This window comes from Strigops habroptila, chromosome 8 (assembly GCF_004027225.2).
Source record: "Strigops habroptila isolate Jane chromosome 8, bStrHab1.2.pri, whole genome shotgun sequence".
NCBI classification, from domain to species: domain Eukaryota; kingdom Metazoa; phylum Chordata; class Aves; order Psittaciformes; family Psittacidae; genus Strigops; species Strigops habroptila.
Window position 1 is genome coordinate 57,968,953 of NC_044284.2, and position 11,183 is coordinate 57,980,135.

The 11,183-nt window shown below is 46.1% G+C and overlaps 1 long non-coding RNA gene across 1 annotated transcript; it reads left to right on the plus strand.

Moving 5' to 3' along the window:
• On the plus strand, window positions 1-7,341 carry LOC115611317. Its single transcript, XR_003992536.1, has 2 exons — window positions 1-5,126; window positions 5,863-7,341. It is a non-coding gene; the product is annotated as an uncharacterized LOC115611317 (long non-coding RNA).
• The last annotated feature ends 3,842 nt before the right edge of the window (window positions 7,342-11,183 follow it).

Genomic DNA, 11,183 nt, shown 5'->3' on the forward strand with positions numbered 1-11,183 from the left:
AGGAGTAAAATAAACATGTACCAGAACAGCACACACAGACACACACATATGATAAAAAGTCTGGTCTTTCACCTAATTTAGACCAGAAAATTGGCATCCGATTTTATTGTTCAGACCGACTCCAAGAACACAAACATATTTTTTCCCTTCAAAACAAGAACTGCCAAAATATAAAGAATGATATCTGCTGGTTTGAACTAATTGGGATTAACTGTTTCCTGGCTGCTTTGTGTGGAACAAGTGCTATTTTACTCAGCTGATAGCAGCAGCAGTACCATGGCTGACTTAAGGAAATGGGTGGTGCGAGGGTCCTTGCAGCCTGTGGCTGTACCCAGCAATGGGATCTATGCAGGAGGGACTTTCTGACCTGTTTTTAAACACCTTTGGGTGTTTAAAACAGGAATAGTCTGTTCCCAAAGTCTCAGCCCTAGGATGCTGCTTGCCCATCTCCCATTGCAGTGTGGAGAGGCGAGTTTGGAGCTGCCAAGCCAGACAGGGGAGCGTGGCAGTGAAAATACTGAGCTTTCAGCAATTTGGTTCCATTTTAATTAGCATTTTCTGTGCACTTTCTGATTCCCCATTTTCTCGTCCAGCTGGTGAGACTGTTTGTATTTCTGGAAGTGTTTCTGAAAGGCAGGGAAAAAAGCCTAATCCTATCAAGAACCCAAGTACTTAATTAAAATCATTGGGATTAGAATAACATTGAAATTAAGAGTTGTGTCTGTTTGTCTTCCAGGGTTTAGGATCCGTGTTTTCAAGCCTTTTGCTGTAAACAGGAGCCCTGGAAATTTATCTTGAGGTTTCAAAATAGCCAAATGTTGTAAAACTTGCCAGAAGGACTGAGGGAGCTGGGAAAACTGGCCTTGCAAGAGGATGCAATGAAGGAGCAACAGAGCCTGTGGCTCTGTTCGGGAAGTTGAAATAGGTGTAGGAAAAACAACCTCAAAAGCATGTTCTGTAAGGGCTGATCTGAAGAACCACACTAAAAAAGCCACGTGTAAGGCATGGCATGTTGTATGGAGGAGCCATGCAGCTTATTTTTAGCACCATTTCCTGGCACCTTGTGTATTAACTACTTCCAGACCGAGCGCATCGGACAGGGATGGTCGGAGTCGCTGGAATTCGTGTGCTGATTGTGCACAGCATGTGTGTGACAGGGCGGCTGATACAACTGCAGAGCAGAAGTGAAGAAGGAAGAGGAGTATATTTGATGCAGCTCCCAGGGGACCTCTTGAGGCAGAGATGCCTGAGCACTGCGGTATGCCACTTGCCCAGATGTTTACACCAAAGCAAACCTGGAGACAAGCTGTTCCTGGGAGTAGCCCACATGGACCAGCACGCGAAAGCATCCCCAGGGATGCTGCATGGGGCCACCGGCTCTACTAGCCTTCTGTCCCCATCAGCTGGTGTGCTGCAGGCACTGTCCCTGGGGAGTCATGGTGGACCAGGCCACCGGGCTGGAGAGGTCCTGTGTGTTCAGGGGGTCACATCAGCGGATAATACTTTCTGTATGAATAGCTAATCTCTTGTCAGGGTGTCCCTCAGGCTAGATATATGCCAAAGACCTGAGCTGGCCCCCAAGAAAATAGATAAGACAGATGCCAAACAGAAGTGGAGATCTGGTGGCTTTGCTTATTCTCATGTTTCATTAAAGCTTTCAGCAATGCTGTAAAGGGCTGATGCTCTCCCTCCTTCTCACAGGCAGAGCATGCGTGAGGGCCTCAGACCATCATTTCCTCATAGAATTGGTTATATTTGATTTATTCAATACTATGCCAAGTTTGTGAGAGAAGACGTAAAGTGCTGGGGGAGGAGGAACCTTCTAGGAATAACATTTCCTTGGATGACCTTCAGGAATACATTGAAGGAGCTGCGCAAGAAGAGGAGGGAAGGATAGGGGAACCCTCTTCTTTAAGGAAAATGGACGTTTTCATGGAGCTGTGGGTATTTGTCTTTCCCAACAGATCCCATTTTGGTGGGTCCCACAGGAAGAGATCTTCCTTTCCCTGCCAGTCTGCTTTTGCTGCTAGGTCATTGAGGAAACCACTAAACCAGCTGAGAGAACATTGATTTTGGGTTGCTGCTTTGTTTGTTTAATGATATAGTCTACTGTGAAAATCTGGGGCAAATTAAGGAAAAACAAAGCAAAGATTTTTCTTGGGAGGAAAAGAAGAAAATCAACCTCAGAAACCCACAATTGTGTTTCATAACTTGATGGAGAGGAAGAAGCAAGCACATGGACAGCCCTGACAACCACCTGCATGAGACTCCCTAATTCCTAGGTCTAGAAAATAAGTGATCCCACAAAAAGACCCCTGGCAAGATGTCAGGAGCTCCCAAACCATGAAAAGAAGTTATGCATTTTTCCCCCCCTTTGCTAATTTTGCCTCCCTTAAGGCTTCCTTTGATTCACCCTCCTTGCTGTGATTTTCCCATCTGATTGCAGAGGTGATGAGGGAGATTCCCAGTCCCCAGCATCCTCACACCTGGCTCTGATTTCCCTATAATTGATGATGTGCCAAGTGTCGAAGGTCTGACTCCAATTTGGGTGTCAAATGGGGAGAGGTGGCTCGTGAAAGATGGTCAGCTCTGGGGCAGGGCTCAGCTGCCAGTTTACAGGCACTTAAAGCTTGTACAAGTAGTAGGTTAGGGAGCTGCGAATGTGGACCATGGGCAAAGGGAGAGGCTGGGCTTGCAGGGGATGCCTTGGCTAAAGGGATGGAGGCAGTGGGTGAGAGCTGGGAAAGCCTCCCTGCATGGCTGCATGGCTTTGGTGGCTGTAGGACCCTGTCTCCAAAGAGAAATATAAAGGCTTTGCTATCCTGCATCAATCCTGGCAGCCATGCACATGGTTCAGAAGCAGCAGCTTTTCTTCTGATTTCTATCCCTGCTTCTGATTTGCTCTGTCACCTCAGGCAAATCATTTAACCCCAGCTTCAACCTATTTTACGGGGATGTTGCAAGGCTTAATTAAGGCTTGTAAAAGGTCTTGAGTTCCTGAAAGGTGCCTGCTGGATTAGGGTGATTAATCACATGTTGATGGGAGAGAGATTGTGGGGGTAAATCCTAGCAGTGAACAATAGGGCAGATGATATTTTTCCCTGGCGGAATAAGACAAGGGGGTTGTAAAAGCATGCATGTATCAGATTTATTCATTCTGGATATCAAGTGGTTGAAGCTGTAGGGAGGCTCTGCGGCCAAAACCACAGAAATCTGACTGCGTGGCTGAGATAAAGACATTCCGAACTTGTGCAGAAATCGGTCAAAGATGCATAAATTAGGGTGTTTTCCCCCAAACTTCAGAGTCAAAAAGGCAAACAATTTGTAAATCTTGATGTTTGAGGAATAAATGTTTGGTGCTTCCTCTGAACGCCATCCTAACGCTCTGAAAACATCCCCCTGTTAGTATTCATTGCTGTAGAGCAAAAGGGAAGATTATTCCAAGGAGGAGGAGGAAAAAATCCCTGCACCTTGTGCTGAGCTTTATGCATTTCTTCGCATGATTGCCCAATTGCCCTTCCATGTGGAAAAGGAGAGGGAGGGGGGAAATGCTGGGCTCTGTGCAGTTATTTGCAAGATGACCCAGTTCTCCTTCTTTGTGGAAGAAACAGAGAAGGAAAACTCGCCTGCTGAACTCTGTGCAGTGGTTTTTGGCTTATTTGTTTTTTGACCCAGTTCTTTTCTCCTAGAACTCCATCTCCTTCAATAGGCTGGCCCCTAATTTACACCAGCATCCTGAAAAGGAGCTGGCGCTTGGAAAGCAAACCAGGCAAAGGCTGAACAGGCTTTGATCCGCTTTGAATTCAGCAGGCTTTGCCCCAGCAGTTGATGGTTTCAAAGGGACGGGCCCTGCGCTGGGCTGGATCTGCAGGGATTTGCCTTTGAATAGCAAGGAGGGCTCTCCATGGCCCCGGTGACTGGAAGGAATGCGGCGAGCCCTTGCGCATGCAAACAAGGGTGATTTCATTCGCTTTTCAGAGGCAGAGCATAAATCAATATTGTTTTGTAGATCGCTTGGCTTGCCACATTTTTTTCCTTGGGGAACATCCAGTATCCATGTACTATGGGGAAGGACACTGCAGGGGAGAGGGGATGGCTGTGCCCTCTGTTTTCACCTCAATATCCAGCTCAGTGAAAACTGGATTTTATTCTTCCAGGGAACTAAACAGAGCCAGCCAAAACCAGAGATTATCATCACTAAGGAATCCTGCCTGGGGAGCTTCCACCAACGAGGAGAGCAGTTAGTTTGAGATGTTTTTAAGCATTTTTTTACAGCATGGCAGTTTTAGTTGAGCTAAATGAAGCTTAGTGCAGTGGGGAATTCAGCGTGCACATGTTTAAAAATCTTTTAAGATTGGCTATTTAACTCCAGCAAATAATCAAGTCCCAGGAACAATTTAGATGAGTAATATATTAAAAACAGGCTTATACAGATCCAAGAAAAACGTTGGAGGATCCATAGGGGTCATTGTTATGCACTGCAGGCTTAAATATATTGACTTTTACAACTGCAAATGGATGGTTGCATAGTGGTTTCCACCGAAGAGCAGTTTCAGTTGTGATAACTCATACAAAGTGAAATTCAGTCTTGTGCTTGGAGCCGGCATGAGGTCTAAGAACTGAGTGAACTTAATCTTTATCTCTCTACAAACATTACATCTCTTTAATCCTTGAGGCATGCCATTCCTGGGAGGACCCTGCAGAAAGGATGCAACAGAGCAGGGCAGGAATCAGATTTGTTATTTATGGAAAAAATCTGAAATCAGAGAAAACACATTCTGGAATTACAGGAAAGAAAACATTTTCCAAAGGGGAAGAATATCTCAAAAACAAAAATAAACTGATTTTTTTCACTGATGAAAGTGTTTTTCCCTTCTCAGAAATTATATCATTGTATTGCAAGCAAAAGAGAAAGTTGCGGTGTTCCAGTCAGAGTAATGTCAACTCTTCCATTTCGGGAAAATCTTTTTGCAGAGGGGATTTCTTTTTGACAGAACAAGTATGAATCTTACAGATTTTGATAGAAAACTGTTTCTTTTCCAGTGGGGGGAGAACACCCAAACAACTTCCTTCTCGAAAAACCTCTTTGTTAAACCCAGAGTGCCTACAGGAGTTTGAGATTTAAAGTACGTACATAGGAAATATAGAAGGGGTTTGAGTGGGTAGGATGAGGCCATAAATTCACAGGCTTCTCCATGGCACTGTGGTCTGTTCTTCTGTACTATTTAAAGAGGTGCAATAGTGAAATCAACTGTCATGGGGCAATGCCTTGGAGTCACTGGGATTTCTCCTAGGGATTGGTGCCCGCACCAAGGCAAGCTGTTTGCATGTAATCGTAGAATAGTTAGGGTTGGAATCACAGAATGGTTTGGGTTGGAAAGGACCTTAAGATCATGTAGTTCCAACCCCCTGCCATGGGCAGGGACACCTCACACTAGACCGTGTCACCCAAGGCTCTGTCCAACCTGGCCTTGAACACTACCAGGGATGGAGCATTCACAACTTCCTTGGGCAACCTGTTCCAGTGCCTCAGCACCCTCACAGTAAAGAACTTCTTCCTTATATCTAACCTGAACTTCCCCTGTTTAAGTTTAAACCCATTCTCCCTTGTCCTGTTGCTACAGTCCCTAATGAAGAGTCCCTTTCCAGCATCCTTGCAGGCCCCCTTCAGATGCTGGAAGGCTGCTATGAAGTCTCCGCACAGCCTTCTCTTCTCCAGGCTGAACAGCCCCAATGTATGCAAAAAAGCTGTGTCATCTACAGAGAAGTATTGGTTTTCACTTGTTAGAGTTATACAAAGCTCTAGGACTTTACTAAGGTGATTTGAATTAATTTTTAATCAATTTTATGTTCTCTTGCCAGAAAACAGTGTTGATGAAACTGGGTTTCCATTGGCACCAGGACCTAAACACTCAGCAAAGAAACCAGCATGGGAGCTGTAATCAGCATGTGAAGAACAGCCCCCGGCACAGCCAGATCCCCTGAAGACTGCTGAATAGTTACATTTCTGTAATGCTTCCTCCTATGACGCGGTGTGACAGCAGATATTTCCTCCCTCAAGATGAATTTGTCATTAACAAAGCCAGGAGAGGTGACAGTGGCAAAAGCAGGGCTTGTAATCACCTTCAGTAGCAAGATATTTTGCAGGAACACAAACATCTGAAGGAAAATATTTTGCTTTATTCCCAAATATTCATTTCTGGTCCATTGGAAGAGCTATATAGTTTACTAATGAGGGAATTGGGAGCCATGAGCTGTAATCCTTGGCTGAGTGAAGCAATGTGCTCATTACAGCTGTCAATCATCTCCCTCCTGTCTCCTATTTCTGATCTGTAAATTGAGGTTAATACCCTCTATACACCAAAGGTGCAGGGAGGATTAATTAGACAGCATCTCTAACACTGCAGTCTTCTCTTCGGGCAATGGATGGAGCTCCTGAAGAGACTGAAATGGCTCATTGGAAAGCTGTGTTCTATTGCAAACCTGAATGTGGGTGCTTCGGTTCTGAATCACTGAGATATTTTTGTTTTCATCTGAAAATTACCAATATGAAACAAATGTTTCTGGCACAAGGGGAACAGGAGGGAAAACTGACCTTTAAAAGGTGTTTACAGGTTTACCTGTGAAGGGAAGCAGGGAGATTTTTCTTAGTGAAGAAAAAAATCCTAACTCCAGCATCCCAAATACTTGGCAGCAGCATAATCATGACTTTAATAGAGCTCTTGGTTTTCCTGTTACAATAAATGAGGTCTGCTCTCTGTTAAAAACAAAGCAAAGGGGAAGCAAACAACCCACAACCCCAACCCTTGTAGGTGTCCAGGGAAATGGCTTCACTATTGGGCATATCTCAAAACCTATCCAGGAACTGTGTGTTCTCCAACGGATTAAATTTACCCACCAGTCACTTGTTGGGCTACATTAGCAAACAAAACAAACTGGCTGACAGTTTGTGCTGTACTGCACAGCAAAAAACCACCACTCCCAATGGCTTTTCCAATTCCAGGCATGGAGCAGGCAACTTAACTACTTATTGACTCAGCTCTGCTCACCCAGAAAGGACCCAACCTGATGGATGGCTCCTGACCTCTCCTCTACGCATGGCCACCAGCCAGACTGCCACTTGGGTGTCTTCTGCACAGGGAGATACAAACCTCCCATCTGGCAAGACTCCAGCCCTATTTTTGTTCCATACCATGGTAAGAAATACTACACTTCCCTGAATGGATGACCTCGAAGCCACACGTGGGTTAAATAGAGGCATAAATTATCTGGACTTGCAGCCATGAAACCATTCTCTGGGAGGAAAGGGTAAATAAACAAATCATTTATTAGCAAGTAAAATTGTTTTTTCTTTGAAATGCAAAAATGTGCTCGCTGGTGAATGATGTTTTTAGCTTCACCACTCGCTCTCGCCAGGCAGAGTCCAAGCATGTCATGAGCAAAACTGCTTTCAAGTCACCAGTCCAGCTGGTCCGCTGTAGGGTGGTGTTTGTCTGGTTAATCACTTAGGGCAGCACTCGAATGAGGGGAGTTCAGCCACTGACACTGTGGGTAGCAGGGCCAAAATGACTGTGGATATGGGGCAGCACCGGCTGAGACACCCTGATGTCCTGCAGCTGGGGCTGCAGGGAGGGAGGATGAACTTGGGTACCACCAAGGTGGATGTGGAGGCTGTCCACACAGAGCTAATGATGGAGCAAGGGAACAGGTCTGTGGCATTCAGTAGGCATGAAATGAGTGGGAGAACATTAGATAGTAGGAAAAAGTTCTTCCCTTTGAGGGCTGTGAGGCCATGGCACAGGGTGCCCAGAGAAGCTGTGGCTGCCCCATCCCTGGCAGTGTTCAAGGCCAGGTTGGACACAGGGGCTTGGAGCAACCTGCTCTAGTGGAAGGTGTCCCTGCCCGTGGCAGGGGGTTGGAACTGGATGAACTTTAAGGTCCTTTCCTTGTAAGGAGACACTTACAAAGCACTGTGGTCTTGGAATAAACTGTAAGAGGCACAGACCAAAAGTAACAGATATGTGCACATCTCTTGCCATGGTTGCTGGAGCTGCAAAATAGCTGTTCTGGGGCTGAATCAGCTGTGATTTATAGAACTGTTTCCAGGATCATATCATCGGGTATTTCTTAAAAACTGCCTTTTCCCCAAAGAGTGGACTCGAGAAATAAGATTCCTGACATTCCTTGTATTGTCCAGCTGAGACCTGTGGTACAAACATCATTTTTGCAAGGCTGTTTTGAAAAGCAAGCTGTGTTTGTTATTGAACCCTCTCTCTCCATCTTATTTAGGCTTTTCTTCTTTCTCTACTGTTGTTATTTATGAGTGTGAAACGGGTGCTTCTGTTGAGAGAGGGATTGCTCCATGAGTAAAATTGTGGGTTTCAGTGGTCTGCAGCTTCTGAATGAATACTTGGAGTCAATAAATGTGCTACCACAATTTCATAACTTATCTGTATGAGGATTAAAATAAGCTGAGGAAAACAACAAAACCATTCCGTTATTTTAGCTGCTTTTACTCGAACCTGCAGGACTGAGGAAAAAGTACATCTTCTTTCTAATTTAAATAGCACTTGTTTATTTTTAGCCCCGTGGCCAGTGTGGGAGCCTGTGGTTGAAGCAGAGACAGGGATGCCATGGCTGGGACTCCTGGGCTGTTAAATCCTTTCTCTAGTGCTTGCTTCAGACAGCAGCTCAGAGCTCCAGCATGGGGTAGTGGGGAAAAGTGGGATTGGTATCAACAGCCCCAGATGCAACCATTAAATTGGAAAACAATGAAATGCATACAGCCTATGTTCCAATAGGTTTGGGGGGAATGGGAAGAGAACCTTTCTCTGGCATCTCCCTGTATTTCCACACTGACCCTATTGCTCCCTGACAGAACCCATGTGAGGACACATTTCACCTTGCAGTGCTTGTCTTCCCTTTCCTGTTACCTGACTGGGGCAAAAGAAGCTCCAGCAAATATAGTACTTGTACCATGGAAGGCTGGTAGAGTTACGGAATGGTTTGGGTTGGAAGGGACCTTAGAGCTCATCCAGTTCCAACCCCCTGCCACGGGCAGGGACACCTTCCACTAGAGCAGGTTGCTCCAAGCCCCTGTGTCCAACCTGGCCTTGAACACTGCCAGGGATGGGGCAGCCACAGCTTCTCTGGACAACAGATGGCCATTTTCTCTCCAATGCTTGGCTCCAGCCTCTCTTGCTTCTTCTCAATCATGGTTTATATCACCCAGGCAGAGGTGAGGGCATCTGCGTCACCAAATGTATGGTCCTGAGTCCTGGGCTTGCCTGGGGCATGGCTGAAACCTGCAGCACATGGCAGCATTTCTGCATCCCCAGCTGGAATGATGCAGGGGCCAAATGTCAGGTCTGAGTTTCCAAAAGAACTTCTGAGAAAGTTTCTGGATTTCAAGCTCTCCAAACCATGGAGCTCTGCTTGAGCCTCAGAGCCACCCTTAGCATGGGACTCCAAACCTCTCCAGAAGAGCCAGCTCTGCAGCCAGGGCTTTCTAGGCTGTGTCTTTACACTGTGCATTTCTCAATGTCAACTAAAACTAAAAGGCCATGAAGACATTACCTCTGTTTACAGAAAGACAGAAACAAACGCTTGCATTTGCGAAAGCAAATGTCAACACCATTGATCTGGAGCTGGGTTGTTTATGATGAGGAAAGGTTAATAGTTAATGGGAGGTTAACTCCCTTTTTTTTTAAAGGTGCCTAAAATCACTAGATTTTACAAAACAATATGGTTTTGATTAAGAAACATCTGATGTAACAAAAGCTAAGTCAGAGTTAATATGTGCATAGTTTTGTATTAGCCTGCCTTTAATTTTGAAGTAAAACTCTAATGATTACAGTAAATTTGTTCATTTATGAAACAGAGAGGAAATGTGATATGCAGGGGAGATTAGGGGCAAGGGAAACAACCCTTCTACCGAAACTGAGACGAGCCGCGCTGCTGCCCCGTCCCCCCAGACTGCTTCCTCTAGGCTCTTTCAGAAGCAGGGATGTGGATTTTTCAAGGATACATAAACTTCCCTATCACAAGAGGGGAAAGAAGTCAGGATGGAATGAGAGATTTGAGGGCTTTTCTGTGCAGAAGAATGTTTCGGTGCAGACAGAGTGGGTGAAATGGGGCCTTGCTGCTGGTGTGAAGTTACCAAAATGAGAAAGCAAGGTGTAGGGGGGGGAGAAACAGAAACTTTGCAGCTTTTTGGAGAAGAGTGAGCCACATCCAGCCTGTAGCTGAGACCAGGCAGGGTTGAGTCCAGTGAGTCCTTTCTGTGCCTCCAAGAGTGGACCACAGAGCAACATTTCATCCTACAGGAGCATGGAGCATCCTACAGGAGTGGGAGCAGCTTTGCTGGAGGAATTAGGAGGAGAAAAGGAGGGCTATAACGTGGTTAGTCTGGGCCTCAGTGACAGCAAACAGATCAGGACCCCTTCTCTGGTCCCTTCAGCCCTGTCCTGCTTTGCATTGGATGAGGTTCAGTGGCTGTGGGGCTCTGCCAGCGCTGCAGACACACTTGCAACCCAAACACCTTCTGCTGCCTGTGTTTATTGCACCACAGGCAGCTGAAAATGTACATTAAAATGAAAAGTTAGGGGTTTTTCCAAGATATCAGTTGTGCAAATCACTCTTTTTCTGAAAGGACACTGACATCTCTTCATTAACCATTTTACGACTGCAAAATGAACATCCCAATGGGATTTTCCCATGCTGGGGTGGCCAAGGGGTGGGACCTGTGCTGGGCACTGCCCTGCAAGGGGTCAGCGCCGGGTGGGATCAGCAGCATCACCATCTGCCTGCACTTGGTGTCCCTCGGGACTCATAGAGGGGAGAAAACCACTTTGTTTTCCAGCCAGGTTTTTGTTTGCAGGCAGGAGGGACTGTTTGATCTCACAGCGATGGGAAAAACTGCTGCGTTCGGATGCGCTTGGAAAGCGCCTGCTTTGGCGGTGGCCCTGATAAGGAGAGCGGTGGCTTTGAAGACTAAAGGGAGGCTCCGGGGGGACCCCTGGGTGTTTGGAGGAGGTGGAACCCCTCAGTGGACAACAGCCTGGGCACGGAGCTTGTAACACGCTCTCCAGGTTATCTAAATAGCATATAAATCACTGTCGGGGCTCCACTTCCTCTGACGGGGACCCGTGTAAGTGATTAATAACACGCAAACAGTGGTACTT